Here is a 21,787-nt window from a genome sequence, read left to right on the forward strand (position 1 = left end):
CCAGGAGTTCAAGACCATCTTGGGCAACATAGCAAGATCCCATCTCTAAATTTCTTTTTTAAAATTAGCCAGGAGTGACAGTGTGTGCCTGTAGTCCTAGCTACTTGGGAGGCTGAGGGGGATCACTTGAGCCCAGGAGTTGGAGGCTGCAGTGAGATGTGACTGTGCCACTGCACTTCAGCTTGAGTGACACAGTGAGACTTTGTCTCAAAAAAAACAAAAAACAGAAAAACCACCACATTGAGGAGGCACGTAACACCAACCTTGCTCAAAGCACTTAGCGGTGGAAATGGAGTAGAAATTGGATGGTAACAGCCTCTCTGCTCATCTTCCACCAGTCTTGGTCCCCAGGCATCCACAGGACTCCCAAGAATAACAAAGGACTCAGGTACCTTCCCCTCTATCCCCATTACACCTGACGGCACCTGTAGCCCACAACAGGCAGATTTCCAAGCTTGGAACCTTTCTGTTTTTTCCACAATCACTTTATATTGTTTATTATTACAAAGTTAACAATTCTTGCTGTACAATAAGATATAAATTAGAACAAAATCTGGCACGTGAAAGGTATCTCTCAAATCTTCACCTTCACCCTGTGATAGGCCACCATGAGAGTTTGGTGGATGTGTCTCCAGACTGTCTTCTACGCATAAAACAATACATCCATTGTAACATGGGGTAGTGTGAAAATTCAGAGCTTGGAAATGGGAGTCAGATCTCCTGTCTGGCCCTGAATGGAGTCTGCTACTCATGGTCCCATCTTGGGCAAGATAATTAACTGACGGATTTCACCGTGCCTCTCTTTCCTATCTTACCTTGCAGAATCATCTTGAAAATTAATGAGTGGGGAGATGGAAACTGCTTAGACCAGGTAATTACCCAACAAATATGGGCAACCGTGGAGAAGCACAGCTCAGATAAACCTTATAGAAGGAGCTAGCTGCACAGCAGCGTGGAGTGCAGGGGGCTGACAGGCTCCACCTGCAGCTCCTTGGTACTGTTGACTTCCTCTTCCGCCGTAATTGTAAGTTTCCTGTGGCCTCCCCCGTCGTGATGAACTGTGAGTCAATTAAACCTCTTTCCTTTATAAATTACCCGGTCTCAGGTATGTCTTTATTGGCAGCATGAGAACAGAATAATACCGATATCTTTTATCCAATAGATTTTATTATTTTTCAAAATATGTAACCAAAGTAAATGCATTCAGATATAAGTTTGAATCATATGAAATGGCCTGTCTTCAACCATTTTGCACCTATGAAAATGGCAATTTCATATGGTTCCATTTAATAGTTTAAAAAATAATATAGCACCTAAAAATCTCAAAGTAAAATATAGCACTCTCCTCCCCTATCTGTCTCCATATGGCCCCTTCCTAGAGGCAGCCACATTAAATACCTTTAGCTGATCCACTAGGCAACTACTTCTACATGTCTAAATGAGATGCTTCCACTCCTATTACACAATTTACTAACATTAACTGTTATGTATTGATTTCTGGTTGGGATAGATGTAGATTTAGCTCCCTTTATACCCCACTGTCTCTTTTTTCATTTTCTCACCATTGTTCTATTTTTAGTCAAAACATTAACCAATCTCAACATCACTCTGACCATACAAATGACATGAGGAGATTTTAACCAAGGTGAACCTTGCCAGTAAAGCCCTGAATGGGGACTTTTGAGCAGCTGCAGCTGCAAGAATTCTACTCCTCAGCTCTTGGCTTTGCTGCTCCCTGGTCACCTTTTACATCATGTATGCAGACAGTGCCAAGTTCCCCTGAGAAGATGCTAAGGGGACCAGCCAGCTCGTGGGCCCCTCCCTGTACACGCCAGGTGGTTTTGGAGTGGCCCTGCAATATACTGTGCATCTTTTTAAAAAAACAGTTATACTGAGATATAATTCATATACTGTACAATTTATCCATTTGAAGTGTACAATTCAATTGCTTTTGGCATATTTACAGTGTTGTGCATCCATCAATATGATCAATTTTAGAAAATTTTCACAACCCTGAAAGAAATCCTACCACTCATAGCCCTCATTCCTAAATCCCCACTGCCCTCCCCAGCCCCAGGCACCACTAATCTTCTTTTTCTTTCTATAGCTTTGCCGGTTCTGGACATTTCTTATAAATGAAATCTTATATTGGGTCCTCCTGGCTTCTTTCACTTAGCATAATGTTTTCAAGGTTCATAAATACTGTAGTATATATCAGTACTTAATCTCTATTTATTGCCAAATGATATTCCATTGTATGGATATAGCACATATTATATAACCATTAGTCAGTTGATAGGCATTTGGGTTGTTGCTACTTTTTGACTGTTATGGATAATGCTGCTATGAATATTCTAGTGCAAGTTTTGGTGCAGACTTGTGTTTCATGTCACTTAGGTATATACCTAAGAGTAGAATTTCTGGGCCATATGATTGTTCTATTTTTAACCATCAGAGCGATGTTCAGTCTCTTCCAAAGCAGCTGGACTATTTTACATTCCACCAACAACGTACAGTTAGCCTCCATATCATTGGGTTCTGCATCCAAGGATTCAGCCAACTGCAGATTGAAACATAAACCAATAAAACCAATAAAAATAACAATACAGTAATAACATGATAAAAAGGAAAATATAACAATTATTTACATAGCATTTACATTGTATTAGATATTGTAAGTAATCTAGACATCATTTAAAATATACAAGATGAAGTGTGTAAGTTACATGCGAATGTTGTGCCATTTTATTTAGGGGACTTGAGCATCTGCAGATTTGGGTATCCTCAGGGTATCCTGGAACCAATCCCCTAAGGAGAGGGAGGGACAACTGTATGAAGGTTTCCATTTCTCCCACATTGTTGTCAACACTTGTTATTATCTGACTTTTGGACTGCAGTCATCCCAGTGGGTGTGAAGCAGTATCTCACTGTGGTTTCGATTTGCATTTTCCTGATGGGTAATGATGTTGAGCATCTTTTCCCAGGCTTATTGGATGTTGTGGCAGGTTTTTTTTCCTACCATTTTTACTGGACTAGATGTGGCAGATTTTAACATTTGTCTGAATCAGTTCAAACATTTGCAAGGCAATCGTGACTGTCTTGATTTGCCTCTGCTAACCCCCCATCTAATGACATGACTTGAAGTGGCAGCCCATACTTCCACCCTTGTACCAAGACCGCTTTTCTTACCTTCCTCTCTGGGCTAGTCAGGCATCAAGAAATAGAGACTTTCTTTAAAAAAAAAAAGAAAGATTTTTAAAAAGTTGTTTTATAGTAAAATAAACACAGTTATTTAAAAGACGGGTGTTTGTGTTAGTTTCCTGTTGTTGCTATTTCTCTCTAGCAAAATACCACACACTTAGTGAGTGGCTTCCAATGCCATCCATTTATGAACTCAGAGTTTTGTAGGTTAGAAGTCTGGTACAAAATGACTGGGTACTGTACTTAGGATATCCTAAGGCTGAAATCAAGGTGTCAGTTGGGCTATGCTCTTGCCTAGAGAATCTGGGGGAAAGTCTTCTTCCATATTCATTGCTTTGGGTGGTGGGATTCAGCTTCTTGTGGCTATAGATCTGAGGTGTTTGTTTCCTTGCTGGCTATCAGCTGGGGCTGCCGTCAGCTCCTAGAGGATGTCCCCATTCCTTGCCAGATGCCCCCTCCATGCTCAACCCAACATGGTGCACTGAAACCTTCTTTTTCTTTTGTGAGACAGTGTCTCATTCTGCTACCCAGGCTGCAGTGCAGTGGTGCTATCACAGCTCACTGCAGCCTCAACCTCTCGAGCTCAAGTGATCCTCCCACCTCAGCCTCCTCAGTATCCAGGACCATTGGCACTTGACACCACATCCAGCTAATTTTTGTATATTTTGTAGAGATGGGGTTTCACCATATTATCCAGGTGGGTCTCAAACACCTGGGCTCAAGCAATCTGCTTGCTTCTCAAAGTGCTGGGACTACAGGTAAGTCCCACTGTTCCAGGTCTGAATCTTTCTTAAGCTTCTATTCCCTGACGTCTCTGACCTCTAGACCCAGATTTAAAGAACTTACCGCAGGCCCATTGGGTAACTCTCTTTATTAAAGGTAACTGTACCATGTAATGTGAGCTAATCATAGGAGTGACATCTGTCATATTCAAAGGCCTGATGAGTAAATAAGGCATGTACACCTGGACAGGGGTGTCTTGGGGAACCGTCTTAGAATTCTGTCCACACAGCCAGCATATGTATGCATTTTAGAATGATGTTCATAAGAAAATATAATTGAAATGTAGGAGTGGCCTTTGAAAGAGCTAACTTTAGTTATCCGGCAAATGTACTTCCGTGGAAGTCTTCACCTCCTGATAACATAAGGCAGATGAAGTGTCATCACAAATGAGAAGACCCAGCATTTCAGTGAATTGATGAAGTTCATTAGGCAGCAAGTGTATTGACAGAGCTGTTTCCTTTGGCAAGAAATACCAGCAAAAATGCGCAAGAAGTGAGCATGTACAACAAAACTGAAGGTTTAATTAAGCATAAATCTTTTTTGACCCTAGGGACTGAATATTTTCCTAAAATATGATGCACTTTTCTGCTTTCATTTACTAACTCTGAATGATGTTTTAGAATTCTGCAGAGCCTCTGGGTGTTTGCTATTGGCCATTTAGGCATCTGTCAAATTCCTAAAGATGCAAAGCATTAGGGAATTACAAAACACAGGCATAAACTCTGTCCAGCAGAGGTGCAAGGTTGCCTGGATGCGGATAGACAAATTTATAGAGATAGAAAGAAGATTAGTAGTGGCCAGTGCCTGGGAGGAGAAAGGAACAGGGAGTGGCCGTTAATAAATATGGAATTTTTGAAAGAGAGGATCTAAATTAGACAGTGGTGACAGCTGCACAACTCTTAAATACATTAGAAATGATTGAATTATATATATATATTTAAATTTATTTGTTTTTTTCAGACAGGGTCTCACTATGTCGCCAAGGCTGGAATACAGTGGCAACATTTTGGCTCACTGCAAACTCTGCCTCCTGGGTTCAAGCGATTCTCATGCCCCAGCCTCTGAGTAGCTTGGATTACAGGTGTGTGCCCACTCCCGCTTAATTTTTGTATTTTTTAGTAGAGAGGGATTTCACCATGTTGGCCAACCTTGTCTCCAACTCCTGGCCCCAAGGGATCCACCTGCCTCAGTCTCCAAAAGTGCTGGGATACAGGTGTGAGCCACCACACCTGGCCTAAATTATAAACTTTAAAAGAGTGAATATTAACAGTATGTAAGTTATATCTTAGTAAAGTTGTTATTAAAAAAGGAAAATTAGCTGGATATAGGAAAAGAATAATTCCAATAACAACTTTCTAAAATAAATTCCCAATCCAATGTAAATTCTGCAAAAGCAAGGCAATTGTAAAAAATGCTTTATATGTACCTATCTAGCCTGTTACCCATCTGCTTAGTACCTAGCACATTGCTGAGTACACAGGGACTTATATGATTGTAAGTATTTATCAATGATCTGGACCAAAATGATACCTAATAAGTTAACCCTTGTTGTCAAATTGCATATGGAACAATTTGTTTGGGGGAGGAAAGGCTATCACTGCTATGATTTTAATGGGCATCATTTATTTATTTAGTCACTTAGCAAATATTTATTGGGCACCACCATGTGTCAGGCTCTGGGGATACCATGGTTGATAAGACAGTGTGGTACCTGCCTAACAGGGGGCCACAGGGTAGGTGGTGAAAAACAAGAAGGATATTCTAGAAGCATTCTATAAGCAAGTATTTCATAATATTAAATGATGCCATCTCATGATGGGGGATAGAATAACTGGTCCTCTGATGAATTGCAGGTGAATGGGCAAATGAACTTTGTGGTATAAATAAAAATCCTTAAAAGCACCTTTTGCTTTAACAAAATTCCTTTTGGAAATCAATTACTAGAAAGTCAGCTGTGCTCAGTACTATACCACTGACCACTTGGAGACAACTTATCAGAAAATGGCATAAGGATACAGAAATGAACAATCAAAGAGTTCAAAAATATTCTTGACAGAAACAAACCAGTGTTGGCCAGGTGTGGTGGCTCACACCTATAATCCCAGCACTTTGGAAGGCCACAGTTGGCAGATTGCCTGAGCTGAGGAGTTCGAGACCAGCCTGGGCAACATGGTGAAACCCCGACTCTACCAAAAATACAAAAATTAGCCGGGCGTGGTGGTATGTGCCTGTAATCCCTGCTACTCAGGAGGCTGAGGCACGAGAATTGCTTCAAACCAGGAGGCGGAGATTGCAGTGAGCCAAGATTGCACCTCTGCACTCCAGCCTGGGTGACAGAGCAAGACTATGGCTCAAAAAAGAGAGAAACAAACCAGTATTCGTTAGGGAATTGGTTAAATATGTTTAATAGATCCATGCGATGCAGTACTAAGTAGCTGTAATATTTTCTGAGGGCTTGCATAACAAATGACCACAAACTGGCTTTCCAAAAACAATGAAGATTTCTTCTCTCCCAGTTCTGGAGAGCAGAGTCTGAAATGCAGATGTTGGCACGGCCAAGTTCCTTCTGACAGCCTTGAGGTAGGACGTATTCCACGCCCCTCTCATAGCTTTAGGTGGTCACCGGCAATCCTTGGCATTCCTTCATGCTGTAGTTCGGTTTGTGTGTCCTTCAGTTCTCGTGTTAAAATTCTATCCCCAGTGTTGGAGGTAGGGCAGAATGGGAGGCTTCTAAAGCAACCTGATTTCTAAACACCCATGACCATCGGTCACGGGGATGGATCCCCTCATGAATGCCTTGGTGCTGTCCTCGCAGTAATGACTGGGTTCTTGCTCCATCAGTTCCTGCGAGAGCTGATTGTTCCAAAGAGCCTGGAACCTCCCTCCTCGGTCTCTTTCTTGCTCTCTTGCCGTGTGATCTTCACACATTTCAGCTCCCCTTCACCTTCCACCATGAGTGGAAGCTTCCCGAGGCCCTCATCAGAAGCAGGTGTTGGTGCCATGCCTCCCACACAGCCTGCAGAACGGTGAGCCCAATAAACTTGTTGCCTTTATAAACTACCCAGCCTCAGGTGTTTCCTTACAGCAACATAAATGGGCCGAGACACCTGGCTTGTAGCTGTATCGCTCCAACATCTGCCTCTGTCTTCATAGGGTCTTCTTTCTCCTATGTCTCTGTGCCCAAATTTTCTTCTCACAGGAACGCCAGTCACTGGATGTAGGGTCCACTCTAATTCAGAGAGACCCCATCTTAGCCTGATTCCATCTGCAAAGACTCCATGTGCAAATACGGTCACAGTCACAGGTTCTGGGTGGACATAAATTTGGAGGAGACACCATTTAACCCAGTACAGTAATTCTCAAAATGATGTTGAAAAAAAGTCCAGTTTATTAAGTGAAAAAAGCATACTACCACATGATATAATTTTGTGTAAAAAGAAAAAAAGTTGCTTGTGTGAGCGAGCATGTTACTTGCTGTGTTCTCCCAGTGCCTGATCCTTATCATCCGAACTCAAGGACACGCTTCATGAGATAACAGAAAATTCAGGGTCTTCTGATAGTCCCGAAAAAGCGACCACATTAAAAGCTATAGGCCAACATGCTGAATCCCTGTCTCTACTAAACATACAAAAAATCAGCTGGATGTGGTGGTGGGTGCCTGTAATCGCACCTTCTCTGGAGGCTGAAGCAAGAGAATCGCTTGAATCCCAGAAGCGGAGGTTTGCAGTGAGCTGAGATTGTGCCATGGCACTCCAGCCTGGACAACGAGAGCGCAACTCTGTTTCAAAACCCACCTCTAATAAAACTATAGGAGATCCTTTAATACAAATGAATTATGTACTGGGAAATGATTGATTCTGATGGGGAAGGTGTGGGCATATTCAGAATAGACAGCTAAGTAAAAATTTTAAAATCAAGAAGGGGCAATAAAAGTGACAGGACAGGCCACGCGTGGTGGCTCATGCCTGTAATCTCAGCGTTTTGGGACACCAAGGCAGGTGGATCACCTGAGGTCTGGAGTTTGAGACCAGTCTGGCTAACATGACGAAATCTCGTTTCTAGTAAACATACAAAAATTAGCTGGGAATCACGATGCATGCCTGTAATCCCAGCTAATTGGGAGGCTGAGGCAAGAGAATCGCTTGAACCCAGGAGGTGGAGGTTGCAGTGAGCCAAGATCGTGCCATTGCACTCCAGCCTGGGCAACAGAGCAAGACACCATCTCAAAAAATATGTAAATAAATGAAAAACAAAAGTGACAGAGACATTGATGGATAGCTAAATAAAGAGGAGCTAATGAAGCATCTTTGGATGATGTAAGCAGAAACAGGAGTAAATGACAAGGCCTGGGCATTGTCGTAGGGGTTTGACACGAGGCCAGCTCTGGATGTCTGCGCTACCTGACATTTGGGAGGAACTTCCCCTCCCTTTGCAGTGTCAAGCTGAGTTGGGCAGCAGGCACTGGAGCCTTCAGTTGGAGCTGCCAAAGTTCTGTCACTTTTTGGTTCCCTGGTGGCATAATGGGAGTTTCCTGAGCAAATTAAATTTCTCCAGTGGAGGAAGGTAGGAGAAACACATAGCATTAGAGGAAAGTTGCTGAGTTTTAAACCCAAATCTCATTTCTATGATGGCCTTAGCAGACATGCAGACTTGAATTTTGAAAGACACACACCTGTGTATATGCACGTACACACACACACACACACACACACACACACACACACACACACGTCATCTTGTGTGATTAGTATGTGCTTAGCCCAGCATTAAGGAACCCTCATGGGCCAGACCATGTGGGTTCTAATCCCAGCAGAGCCACTTGCTAGGGTTTACCCCTGGGCAAATTACTTAACCTCTCTGTGCTCTAATTTCCTCACTTGTAAAACAGGGTTAAGATTATTACCCTCTGCACAGGGTTTTACAAGTCCTCATTAGCTTCCAGTATTAATGATTTTAAGTGGCTTCATATATTTAGTTAATTTTTTCTTTACAGCAAATATTCAGCAAGGACAAAACAATTGGGACTGGACATGGTGGCTCACACCTGTCATCTCAGCACTGTGGGAGGCGGAGGCAAGTGGATCACTTGAGTCCAGGAGTTTGAGATCAGCCTGAACAACACAGTGAGACCCTGTCTCTACAAAAACTACAAAGTTAGCTGGGTGTGATGGCACCTGCCTGTAGTCCCAGCTACTCGGGAGGCTGAGGTGGGAGGATCTCTTGAGGTTGGGAGGCAGAGGTTGTAGTGATCTGAGATCACATCACTGCACTCTAGCTTGGGTGACAGAGTGAGAGCCTGTCTCAAAAACAACAATAATTTAGATTTAGAAGAAAGAATCTTAGGCTGAAAATCTGGAGTGTTGAGATGAGGCTGAGTCTTCAGCCCTGTTACCCCCTCACTGTGTAGTGAGCACAGGTCACCCTCCATCTCTGGGTGGGAGCTCCTCGTTGCCAAATGCAGGTCTTGGAGTTGACCTGAGGTTTCTTCATGGTGCTCTAAGGTACTCACTTCAGGGAGAAGAAAACAAGGAGGAAATGAGTCCCAAACAACTTCTAAGGCAATTCTGATTTTTTTTTTTTTTTTTTTTTTTTTGAGATGGAGTCTCGCTCTGTCGCCCAGGCTGGAGTGCAGTGGCCGGATCTCAGCTCACTGCAAGCTCCGCCTCCCGGGTTCACGCTGCAATTCTGATTTTTAAAAAAGCTTTCAACTTTGAGATCAGCATTGATTCACATGCAGTTGTATAAAATAATACAGACAGATCCCATATATACCCCTCACCCAGTTTTGCATATTTGTACAACATCACGACCAGTAAATTGACATTGATGTGATCCACTGACCTCTTCAGATTTCACCAGTTTTCCATGTGCTCATTTGTACGCATGTGTGTGTTCAGTTCTATGCAATTTTATCACGTGTAGATATGCGGGACCATCACCGTAAAGATACAGGACAATCATTACAAGTATACCTTGGTGCTACCCTAGTAAAGCCACACGTATTTCCCAGTGTCCTCGCCTCCCTAATCCCTGACAATCCCTATTCTGTTCTCCATCTCTATGATTTTGTCATTTCAAGATTATATCAATGGGATCCTGCAGTACAGGACCTTTTGAGATTGGTTTTTCCAGTTAGTTAAGTTCCCTTGAAATTCTTGCAAATCGTCTTGTATTTCAGTGCTTTATTTTTCCTTCTTATTGCTGAGTAGTATTCCAGGAGCTCTTATTTTTACTGCTACACATATTGGTCTTGCTTGAGAGATTTCATTTAAAGAAAGGCTTCCTCAGCTCCAAAGAAATGTTTGAGAACCATTGAATAGAACAATTAGATTGCAAAATTCTAAGACCCTGGTTATGAAGATAAAGATAATCTCTACATTAAAATTTGTATAGCTGTTTCCATTTAACAGTGAAATAAATCCCCTGACCCTCATAGGCATAATTTTATCTAACCTTGGACAGAAACGAGAGAGAACAGGATTGAGAGAGAGAGAATTTATTCCTGGCAGAGAATTTAAGACTTCCCGTCTTTTAAACTTAGGAGAAAAGAACATCTTTAGTTATCTCTGTTAGTATAACTTATGTTCAATTTTCCTTCTCTTTTCATTCCATCATTGCCTGGTGGCATTTTCCCTCGATTCCCCAAACGCTGTTCCAAAAAAAAAAAAAGTCACTTAAAAAATTTTTTATCTCTTTTTTTTTTTGAGACAGAGTCTTACTCTGTCAGCCAGGCTGTACTACAGCAGCACAACCATGGCTCACTACACCCTCAACCTCCGGGTGCAAGCGATCCTCCCACCTCAGCTTCTCGAGTAGCTGAGACTACGGGCATGCACCCCCACGCCTGGTTAATTTTTGTATTTTTTTGTAGAGAGGGTTTTACAATGTTGCTCAGGCTGGTCTCAAACTCCTGGGCTCAAGCCATCCTCCCGCTTCAGCCTCCCAAAAGTGCTGGGATTACAGGAGTGAGCCACTGCCCCCAGCCTCAAAATGTTGAATTGTAAAAGCCAGGAATACATTTCATTTCTTGACCTTCCAGTAAGAGAAAAGCCTGCTGTGTATTTTGGACGGGGAAATATAAAGACATATTCTTTTCATGGAAATGAAGCCTGGGCTTCTTGTTAATCACTTGAGATGACTGCAGAGCAAATTATAAGCAATAAAAATAAAACTATTAAGTGTTTATGTGCCTTGGTTCTTCTCAAGTTCCTCTCCCGAGCATTTAAGCTCTCCAAAGTCTATGAATGAGGATTCAGCATTTGATTGTGCAAACACCAGGACATCAGATGCTCAGATAGAAAAGGAATGGTGTCCCAGAGGTCAACGCAATTAATATGCACTTCATAACACCTCATGCCTACACATTTCTTGTGGCCATTATGACTGCTTGTCAGAACACGAATTATGGGTTAGGCCTAGTGTTGTGAGGAAGACAGATCATTTCTCCCCAAGGTAAGATTTCTGCTCTAATTTCTTTCCTTTGGTGCCTCTGAGTTATCACCCTCTTCCTCCATGTGTGCCAGCTCTTCTGGACTTTCCTCTTTGTCTTTCACCTCCCTGTTCTTCCTTCCTCCAAATGCCCTGAAAGGCAAACTTGAAAGAAATTAACAAGTATTCAAGAGTTTAGAGATGCCTGCCTCCCTTTTATTTTTATTTTTTATTTTTTTGAGATGGAGTCTTGCCTATTGCCCAGGCCGGAGTACAGTGGTGCGGTCTCGGCTCACTGCAACTGTTATGAGTTTGCAATTTGCCTAAATTTGGATGGGTTTCACCATTGGCTCCCAAGGGCAGGAATTGTTGTGTGTATACACACACACACACACACACACACACACACACACACACATATATATAGAGAGAGAGAGAGAGAGAGAGAGACAGAGACAGAGTTTTGCTCCTGTTGCCCAGGCTGGAGCACAATGGCATTATCTTGGCGCACTGTAACCTCTGCCTCCTGGGTTCAAGCGATTCTCCTGCCTCAGCCTCTTGAGTAGCTGGGATTACAGGCGCCCACGACCACGCCCAGCTAATTTTTTGTATTTTTAGTAGAGACAGAGTTTCACCATATTGGTCAGGTTGGTCTAGAACTCCTGACCTCAGGTGATCCACCTGCCTTGACCTCCCAAAGTGCTGGAATCACAGACATGAGCCACCGTGCCCGACCTGTTGTCTTTAAATGTATTGCCCTATTTTCAGTGTTTATATGCTTGTCACATCGTAGGCACTAAATATTTATTACATGAATTTGTTCAATAAATTTACCAAAAAACATGCAGTTTTGAAAGAATGTTTTGGATGTGAAAAGAGACACTTTCTATCAAAAATATCAAATCATTTCTCGACACATTTCTATTTGACCACATATTCTGTGCCAGGAATTTTAAATGATAGAGCAATAAATAAACTCAGTCTAGTACAATTAAGAATATATATTTTAGCACTCTATTTCATATGGTAACCTTGATGCAGGGCAGGCCAGCCCCAGATTGGAGCTCAGCCCTGATGTGTTCTTTGCTTCGCCCAGGAAAGAATTCAAGGGCGAGCCAGCGGTAGAAGAAAAGAGCTTTACTGAAGCAGCAGTGTTATAGCCCAGGCTGCGTCACAGCTCTGTCACTCCTCCTGCAGAGCAGGGCCACCCCATAGACAGCGTGCTGAGACTAGCAACTCAGTAGTTCTATAGTCATACTTATACCTACTTTTAATTACGTGCAGATTAAGGTGTGGATTATGCAGAAATGTCTAGAAAAAGGGTAAGAATGTCTGAGGTGTGGAGTCATTGGCATGGAAAGAATGGTAACTCCTGGATGTTCCCATGGCAATGGTAAACTGAAACGGCACCCTGGTCAGTGTGTCTTATGGAAAGCTGCTTCCGCTCCATCCCTGTTTCAGCTAGTCGTCAACTTGGTCCAGTGTCTAAGCTCTGCCTCCAGAGTCGAGTTCCACGTCTTACATCATCCTCACTTAACTTAATATAAGTTATTCTAATCTGCGTCTTCCAAGTCATTCCTCAAGGTGGGAATGACTCTCCCCTTGCCTTTTTTCCTTCAGATGGAGAAACTGTGACTCCGAGAGACTGTCCCCTACCAGCAAGTGGCAGAGACTTCCACCCAGGTATTTAGAGACCAGGCAAGTGACAGGGACTAATTTAGAGCTTTGCTTAAATGTTAGAGCCCCGTATACAGCCAGTTCCTTCCCATATTGGAACACATGCAGATTGTGATGGTTAATTTGATTTGTCTACTAGACTGGGCGGAGGGGTGCCCAGATACCTGCTCAAACATTATGTCTGGATGGGTTGTGAGGGTGTTTATGAAAAAGACTGTCATTTGAATTGCTGAACTGAGTAAAAAAGATTCACCATCGGTCACGCACCATCCAATCTGTTGAGGGCGTGAATAGAACAGAAAGGTAGAGGAAGAACCAGCTTTCCTGGTTCTCCAGCTTGCAGACAGCATGTTGTGTGATTTCTCGGCCTCCACAATCACATGATAAATCCCCTGCTATGTGTCTGTCTATATCATATTAGTTCTGTTTCTCTGGAGAACCCTGTATACTCTCAGTACAGCCTCCTGGAATTATCACGCAGATACCAACTGAACATTCACTAAAGGGTTAGGTGCTTCGTGGAAATTCATAGATAAGTAAGACATGACCCGTGCTCCCAAAAAGCTTACAGACGAGTAGTGAACCTGACAGATTCAAAGGCAAATTTGCTACAAAGACAGGATCGACATGGAGGGGAAAGTGAATATAGCTTGGTGTTTGTAAACAATGTCTTGAAGGTCGGATGGCTCTGTGACTTTAGGTGAGAAGCTCACTCTCTGAACCTCAGAAAAGTGGACTTATTGAAAATGCATAACCCCTATGGATCACTGAGATGATGATGTCACCCACTACACAAGCTGATGTAAGTGGCACACTTAGCACAGCACCAGCCATACTTATAAGCTCATGATAACTGGTATTAGAAGTAGTCTGGAGAAAGAAGCCCTCCCTCTTTTTTTCTATCAGCAAACCTAGTGTGTATTAGATTGAACTATATATAAACGTGCTGCTTTTGTAGCTTAAAAGCATTCAAATGTCAAAAATTTCATGTGGTTCAACCTAATCAGATTATTCATTGGGAGCAATTGATAGACAAGTCTATAAACAGGGAACGAAGTGTCTTAAAACTCAGGAAAACCAGGGCACTCTGATTTGCTGTGACCATTTGGCTCAGTGTCCCCTGGACTGGTCACTACCCTGCCTCCCTCTCTGAAACCTCCCTCTCTGCTCAACTGGTGAGTTCCCAGCTACAAAACTTCAAGAAAGGAAATACCAGTAGCTGTAAGAGTGTCACAACTTGGTTTTATGTGGCAGTAACCAACCCCTAGCCAATTGTAGAGTTTGGCTAGCAGTATACTCCACACCTTGTTAAAAAAATCATATAGAAACTTCTGTGTGAGTTCATTGTACAGCACTTGCTACTTAGGAGGACCACTTGCTGACAGGGCAGGGAGGTTGGGCTTTTAAAAGCAAGTTTCAGTAAGGGGTTGGTTTCTAATTGACCAGCAAGTATCCCTACTGAGGTCAAAGAACAGATGTTGGGCAAAGAAGGTACCTAGGGTGGAGAAAAGGAAAGGAAGTGGTGCACCGTTTGCTAAAACTTTAAGAAGCATAAAGGTCTATTTTCTCATCCTGGCTTTCCCTGGCTCACTGGGTGATTTGAACAAGTTGTTTCCCCTACTTGAGCCATTATTTTCTCTTTTTCGTAATGGAGCTAAAGAGTAAAATAGCTACCACAAAGGGCTGTTGGAAGAATTAATTAAAATAATGTGTGTAAATTACATGGCACATTCGTGGTTAATATCATTTTTCTAGTGTCTGATGTATGCCAAGAATCATACTAGGAACTTTACATTTATTTTTTCAATTAATTCTTGCAGCAACTCTATGAGGTGAACACACTTATATCCATTCTGCAAGAAGAAACTGCATTCAGGCTGGGTGCAGTGGCTTATACCGATAATCTCAGCACTGTGGGAAGCCAAGGTGGGAGGATTGCTTGAACCCAGGCATTTGAGACCAGCCTCAGCAACAAAGTGAGAACCCCATCTCTACAAAAAAAATTAAAAATTAGCTGGGCATGGTGGTACACACCTATAGTCCCAGCTGCTTGGGAGGCTGAGGAGGAAGGATTACTTGAGCCTAGGAAGTTGAGGCTGTAGTGAGCTGTGATCACACCAGTGCATTCCAGCCTGGGCAATAGAGCAAGACCCTGTCTCTCAAAAAATAAAAAATAAAAAATAAACTGCATTCAAAAGGTTAAGCCACCTATTGGAAGTCATACAGCAAAAAAAAAAAAAAAAAAGAAGAAGGAAAAAAGAAACAACTAACAACTAGAATTTGAATCATAAAGGAAGATTTGGATTTGGATAACTTGGAGGGTTAACAGAAATTGCTGTTTGATTGTCTCTTTAAATCCCAGTTCCAATTCAGTGACACTTGGCACATATTTATCATGCTCAGACTCATTGCCGGGTGCTCTGTTAGGTGAACGCAACATGATCTCACACTCACCTGTTGAAACTTTCAGTGACTTGTGACTAAAATTTTTAAAAAGTTAAAGACAGCACCTAAATGAAAATAAGCATGAGGGATGTCCCGACTTATTTCTACAGCTGCATGAAAGAGCTTCTGGAACATTCTAGGAAGGGAGTGTCTGGTGGCCTCTGCCACCCACCTGCTCCCTATGGACAGATAAGAACAACTCTCTGGGCTAGTGGAGAAACGTGTAAGTTTCAATTAGCTCACTTTTATAGAGCATATTTCCAGAGGCATACTTTTCGACACAAGTGGGGCACCCCCCATGTGCATGTGCAGACCCCGGGTTTTGGACGGTCGTTAAGGGAGGAAGCATTGCCCAATGCAGGCACTAAAACAGGCGGAGACACACGGGCTAATTCTCCTGCCCTGACCCCCACTTCTTGCACCTGGAAAATTATAACCTAGAAACAACTGGCTCTTTAGTTGTGGGGAACCACCCACAGGTTGAAACAGCTTCCTATGCCCAAGGCTGACCAGTCACCCCCTCTTTCCCCAGCCCTCGCCCCCAAGCAAGGAAGCAGACTAGCTGACTCTGAACTTTCTTTTAGGTGTCCGAAGCTAAGATACACCCTTCTAGCATTAGGAAGAAAGACCATTTCCCTCATCACCTGTATCACACCTCATCACCTGTATCACACTGCTGTAAAGAACTGCCTGAGGCTGAGTCTCGTAGCTCACACTTGTAATCCCAGCACTTTGGGAGGCCGAGGTAGGCAGATCACATGAGGCCAGGAGTTCCAGAACAGCCTGGCCAACATGGCAAAACCCCATCTCTACTAAAAATACAAAAATTAGCCAGGCATGGTGGCTGTAATCCCAGTTACTCATGAGGCTGAGACACCAGCACTGCCTGAACAAAAAAGAAAGAAAGAAAGAAAGAAACTGCCTGAAACTGGGTAATTTATAAAGGAAAGAGATTTAATTGACTCACAGTGCAGCATGGTTGGGGAGGCCCCAGGAAATGTACAATCATGGCAGAAGGCGAAAGGGAAGCAGGCACCTTCTTCACAAAGTGGCAGGAAGGAGGAAGCAAACAAGCAAAGAGGGGAAGAGCTCCTTATAAAACCATCAGATCTCTTGAGAACTCCCTCACTAACAGGAGAACAGCGTGGGGGAAACCACCTCCATGATCCAAACACCTCCCACCAGGTCCTGCCCTTAACACTTGGGGATTTTGGGGATTACAACGTGAGATGAAATTTGGGTGGGGACACAGAGCCAAACCGTATCACCACCCAAAGATATCAACCGTTAGAATGCTACCACTTCTAGGTTTCTATATTTTCTTTTTAATTTTGCAATACATATTTTCACAAGTCATTGTCTTTTTTCTTTCAAGATTGGATATTCTTTCACAAAGATAGTATCTCTGTTTCTGATTATTAAACATTGCACTCATCCCCACTAACAATGACACAACATCCATTACATGATGTGATACTACTTGGGGCCCTACAATATTAACAGCAAACACTTAAATTCTTTATATTACTATGTTGAGCATGTTCTCAGCACTCTACACTGAACATAAGGACTTACTTAATCCACACGGCAACTCTATGATATGACTTTTACTATTATACCTAACTTACTGGTGAGAAAACCGGAGACAAGGTGATATATCCAATACGTGACAGAGCTGGGATTTGAACCCAGGGAATCTTCCTCCAGACACCATGCTGTCAACTAGGATTAGACTACCTCTCAGATTGGCAAACTTAAACTAGTGATGATAACTAGAGTTGATGGGGGTATGGAGCGACATACCTTCGTGAATACAGATGAGAGGACAAAGTGGTAGAAATTTGTGCAGGGCAGGACAGGCACAGTAGCTGACGCCTATAATACCAGCACTCTGGGAGGCTGAACAGGGGGTGGATTGTTTGAGCTCGGAAGTTTAAGACCAGCCTGGACAACACGGCAAAGCCCCAACTCTACAGACAGTACACACACACACACACACACACACACACACACACACACACACACAAAGTAGCCGGGCATGGTGGTGTGTTCCTGTAGTCTCAGCTACTCAGGAGGCTGAGGAGAGAGGATCACTTGAGCCTGGGAGGTTGAGGCTGCAGTGAGCTGAGATCCTGCCACTGCCCTCCAGCCTGGGCGACAGAGTGAGACCCTGTATCCAAAAAAGAGAAAAGAAATTTTTGGAGGGCAATTTGGGAGAATTTATAAAAAATGTATACATTTGTTTCACCTAGCAACTTTGCATTTTAGACTCAACATCTAAATCATAGATATCCACCAAAAAAATACACACACACTGTCAAGGTTCACTGTAGCATAGTTTGTATAGGGAAACTTTGAATAATTAAATTAGTGAATATATGCCATGAAAAATTGATGGCTAAATCTTGACAAACATATATCAAAACAAAGAACTCAGGTATAAAGAAAAGGACTGATGCTCAGTGCTGTGCCCATTTAAATATAAAATTAAGATCAAAGAACTATGCTAAGAGTAGATTTTAAGTGTTTTCACCTCAAATAAATCAGTGAGGTAACACATATGTTAATAATTAACCTGGTTTAGCCATTTCACAATATATACATATTTTGAAACATCATGTTGCACATCATAAAGAGATATAATTTGTATGTATCAAATAAAACTTAAAAACTTTAAAACTTTAAAAAGAGCTATGAAAATCATGATTACAAAAAATAAAATATTCATGTTACAAACATTGACAAAATAAAACAATATAACTAAGAGGTCAGGATGGAGGGAGGGAAAGTGAGAAGTAATAAAGAATACTCACTTCTTAATCTTTTCAGGGATTCAAACTGTCAAATATTGCAATTCGTCCTATTTATTTATTTATTTATATTTTAGAGGCAGGGTCTTGATCTGCTGCCCAGGCTGGAATGCAGTGGTGTAAACATGGCTTACTGCAGCCTCAATCACCTGGCTTAAGCCATTCTTTGGCCCCAGCCCCCTGAGTAGCTAGGACTATAGGCATGTGCCACCACCGCTGGCTACTTTTTTTATTTTTGTTTTTATTTTTATAGAGATGGGCGTCTCTCGATGTTGCTTAGCCTGGTTTCCAACCCCTGGCCTCAAGTAATCCTCCCACCTTGGTCTCCCACAGTGCTGGGATTACAGTGTGGGCTACTATACCCATCCTGAAGTTTGTTTCAAACATGATTCTAAGAACTCAATATTTTTCATGACCTTATTGTCTTTATGTAGATTTTTTAAAGAAAAGGCTATCTTTTGTGGTAAAGAAAGTTGTACTAAATTTCTTCCCTTTTCTTTTTCTCCTGTACAAGGAATTATTTTTCTTTAATTAATTAAATAAAACATATTGAATGTTTTGTATTGAAAAATTTCCCATTATGCTCAGATTGTGGTCTCCAAATACTAATTTACACTGAAAGGAACCAAGGCTTCTTGGCTAAATGACTGATTACAGGTTGGGGGAAGGAAATGGATGGGCAGGGGGCATATTTTTATACTAAAAGGCTGGGAAGCTGTTAAAAACTCCTGAGATCTGGACAAAGGACTCGGAAGCTGATAGGATAGGCTCTCACTGGCTAAAAACGAGAGAATTTGAGCATAAATAAGGATAACACATTGAAATACATTAAATACATTTGAATTCAAGAGTTCATAATGACACTCAAGAATTCACTAATTCCTTTTAGGGGATGCTAGGAAACCAACTCATTATTTTGAAAATTGGAAAATAAAGGAAAAGAAATGATCATTTACCCTGCTTTTCATGTAAGAATGATACCTTAAGGTAACAAAAGAGTGTATGTTCATGACAAGCCAGAGCTACACAATGAAATCACTATCTGTACAAAAAATACAAAAATTAGCGAGGTGTGGTGGCACATGCCTGCAGTTCCAGCTACTTGGGAGGCTGGGGTGGGAGGATTGCTTGAGCCCAGGAATTTGAGGCTGCAGTAAGCAATGATTGCACCACTGCAATCCAGCCTGGGTGACCAAGTAAGAGTGTCTCTCTAAAAAAAAAAAAAAAAAAAAAAAGGACATGAACAGAAGTTTCTCTTCACAGAAGTACTCTACACAATTAATGAAGATGCAATGGTGCAATTAGAATATCACCATTTTGCACCTTATGAAGTAATGAGTTTTGGCACTGATGGTCAGTGTCCATTAACATCACAAAAGATACACAAGCAGGTGTAATGTACCTTCTAATGGAAGAACAGACACCACCTGTGAAGTAGTTTTGCAAACAAAAACAAAAATTGGACTTGAACCTGATCAAGCCACTAGGCTTAACTATCAATTCATAAAACACGTGGGGGTGAAATGACAGCGCAGAGATTCAGTCAGGAACGTCCAGACTGGGGAAAACTCTATGGACAAAAAGAAAATAACACAATAAATACAAATAAATGGAATCGTATTTCTATGTAGGCCTACATCTTTGTATCTAGCTATAGATAAATACAGAGCTATAGAAACAGATAGCAAGCATCTATAGATCAAAAGTGTCTTGAGAGATATATTAACCAAAAACAACATCTGACTTTTATTTGGATCTTGATTCAAACAGGTTGTTAAAAAATAAAAAAGCATGTAGAAATTTTTTTTCTTGAGACCGGGTGTTGCTCTGCTGCCCAGCCTGGAGCACAGTGGCACAATCATAGCTCACTGCAGGCACGGCCTCCCGGGCTCAAGCAATCCTCCCACCTCAGCCTCCCAAAGTGCTGGGATTACAGGTGTGAGCCATGGTGCCCAGCTGCATTTAAGAAAATTTAAGGATTGGTTAGAAACTTGATGTTATTAGGGAATTATTAGGATAATGACACTGCAGTTATGTTTTAAGAGTTCTATCTAGCTTTTGGGTTAATTGAAGAAAAATAAATAAATAATAAAAGAGTTCTAGAGTAGCAGTCCCCAACCATTTTGGCACCAGGAGCTGGTATTGTAGAAAACAATTTTTCAATGGACAGGATGGAGTGGTGGGGGTGGTGGATATGGTTTCAGGATGATTCAAGCACATTACATTTCTTGTGCACTTTATTTCAATTATCATTATGTTGTAATATATAATGAAATAATTATACAACTCACCATGTTGTAGAACCAATGGGAGCCTTGAGCTTGTTTTCCAGCAACTAGATGGTCCCATCTATGGGTGATGGGAGACAGTAACAGATCATCAGGCATTAGATTCTCATAAGGAGCATGCAGGCTATAACCCTTGCATGCACAGTTCACAATATGGTTCGTGCTCCTATGAGAATCTAATGCAGGCTGGGCACAGTGGCTCACGCGCGTAATCCCAACCCTTTGGGAGGTCGAGGTGGGCAGATCACCTGAGGTCAGGAGTTTCAGACCAGCCTGGCCAACATGGTGAAACCCTGTCTCCACTAAACATAAAAAAATTACCTGAGCATGGTGGTGCACACCTGTAATCCCAGTGACTCAGGGGGCTGAGGCAGGAGAATTGCTTGAACCTGGGAGGTGGGGATCGCAGTGAGCCGAGACCACACCACTGCACTCCAGAGCCTGGGCGACAGAGCAAGATCTGTCTCAAAAAAAAAAAAAAAAAAAAAAAAAATCTAATGCAGCTACTGCCCTGACAAGAGGCAGAGTCAGGTGGTAAGGGGAGTGACGGCGAGCAGCTGAAAATACAGATGAAGCTTTGTTTGTTTACCCTCTGCTCACTTCCTGCTGTGTGGCCCATTTTCTAACAGGCCACGGACAGGAACCAGTTCATGGCCCAGGGACTGGGGACCCCTATTCTAGAGGATTATTAAGGCAGCGAAACTTCTGATTATGATACTATAAGGTGAATACATGTTGTTACACATTTGTCCAACCTCCATAGGATGTACAACACCAAGAGTGATCTTAAAGCCTTTATTTTAAAAATGAGTTCTTATCTTTTAGAGATATATACTAAGATATTAAGTATAAAAACAATATGACATGTGGGATTTGCTTCAAAATAATTGAAGGAGGAGAGGTTGGAAGTATCAATGAAGTAAGATGGCTGTGAGTTGGTAAGATGGATGATGAATAAATGGGGATTTATTTAGCTATTTCTTTATCTTTGATTATGCTTGAAATATTTTATATTAAAATTATACAGAGTTTTAAAATTATACAGAGAATGAAGCCAGGTCCGGTGACTCATGCCTGTAATCCTAACACTTTGGGAGGCCGAGGCAGGTGAATTACTTGAGGTCAGGAGTTTGAGACCAGACTGGCCAACATAGT

Source organism: Macaca fascicularis, chromosome 11 (assembly GCF_037993035.2).
Source record: "Macaca fascicularis isolate 582-1 chromosome 11, T2T-MFA8v1.1".
Taxonomy (NCBI): domain Eukaryota; kingdom Metazoa; phylum Chordata; class Mammalia; order Primates; family Cercopithecidae; genus Macaca; species Macaca fascicularis.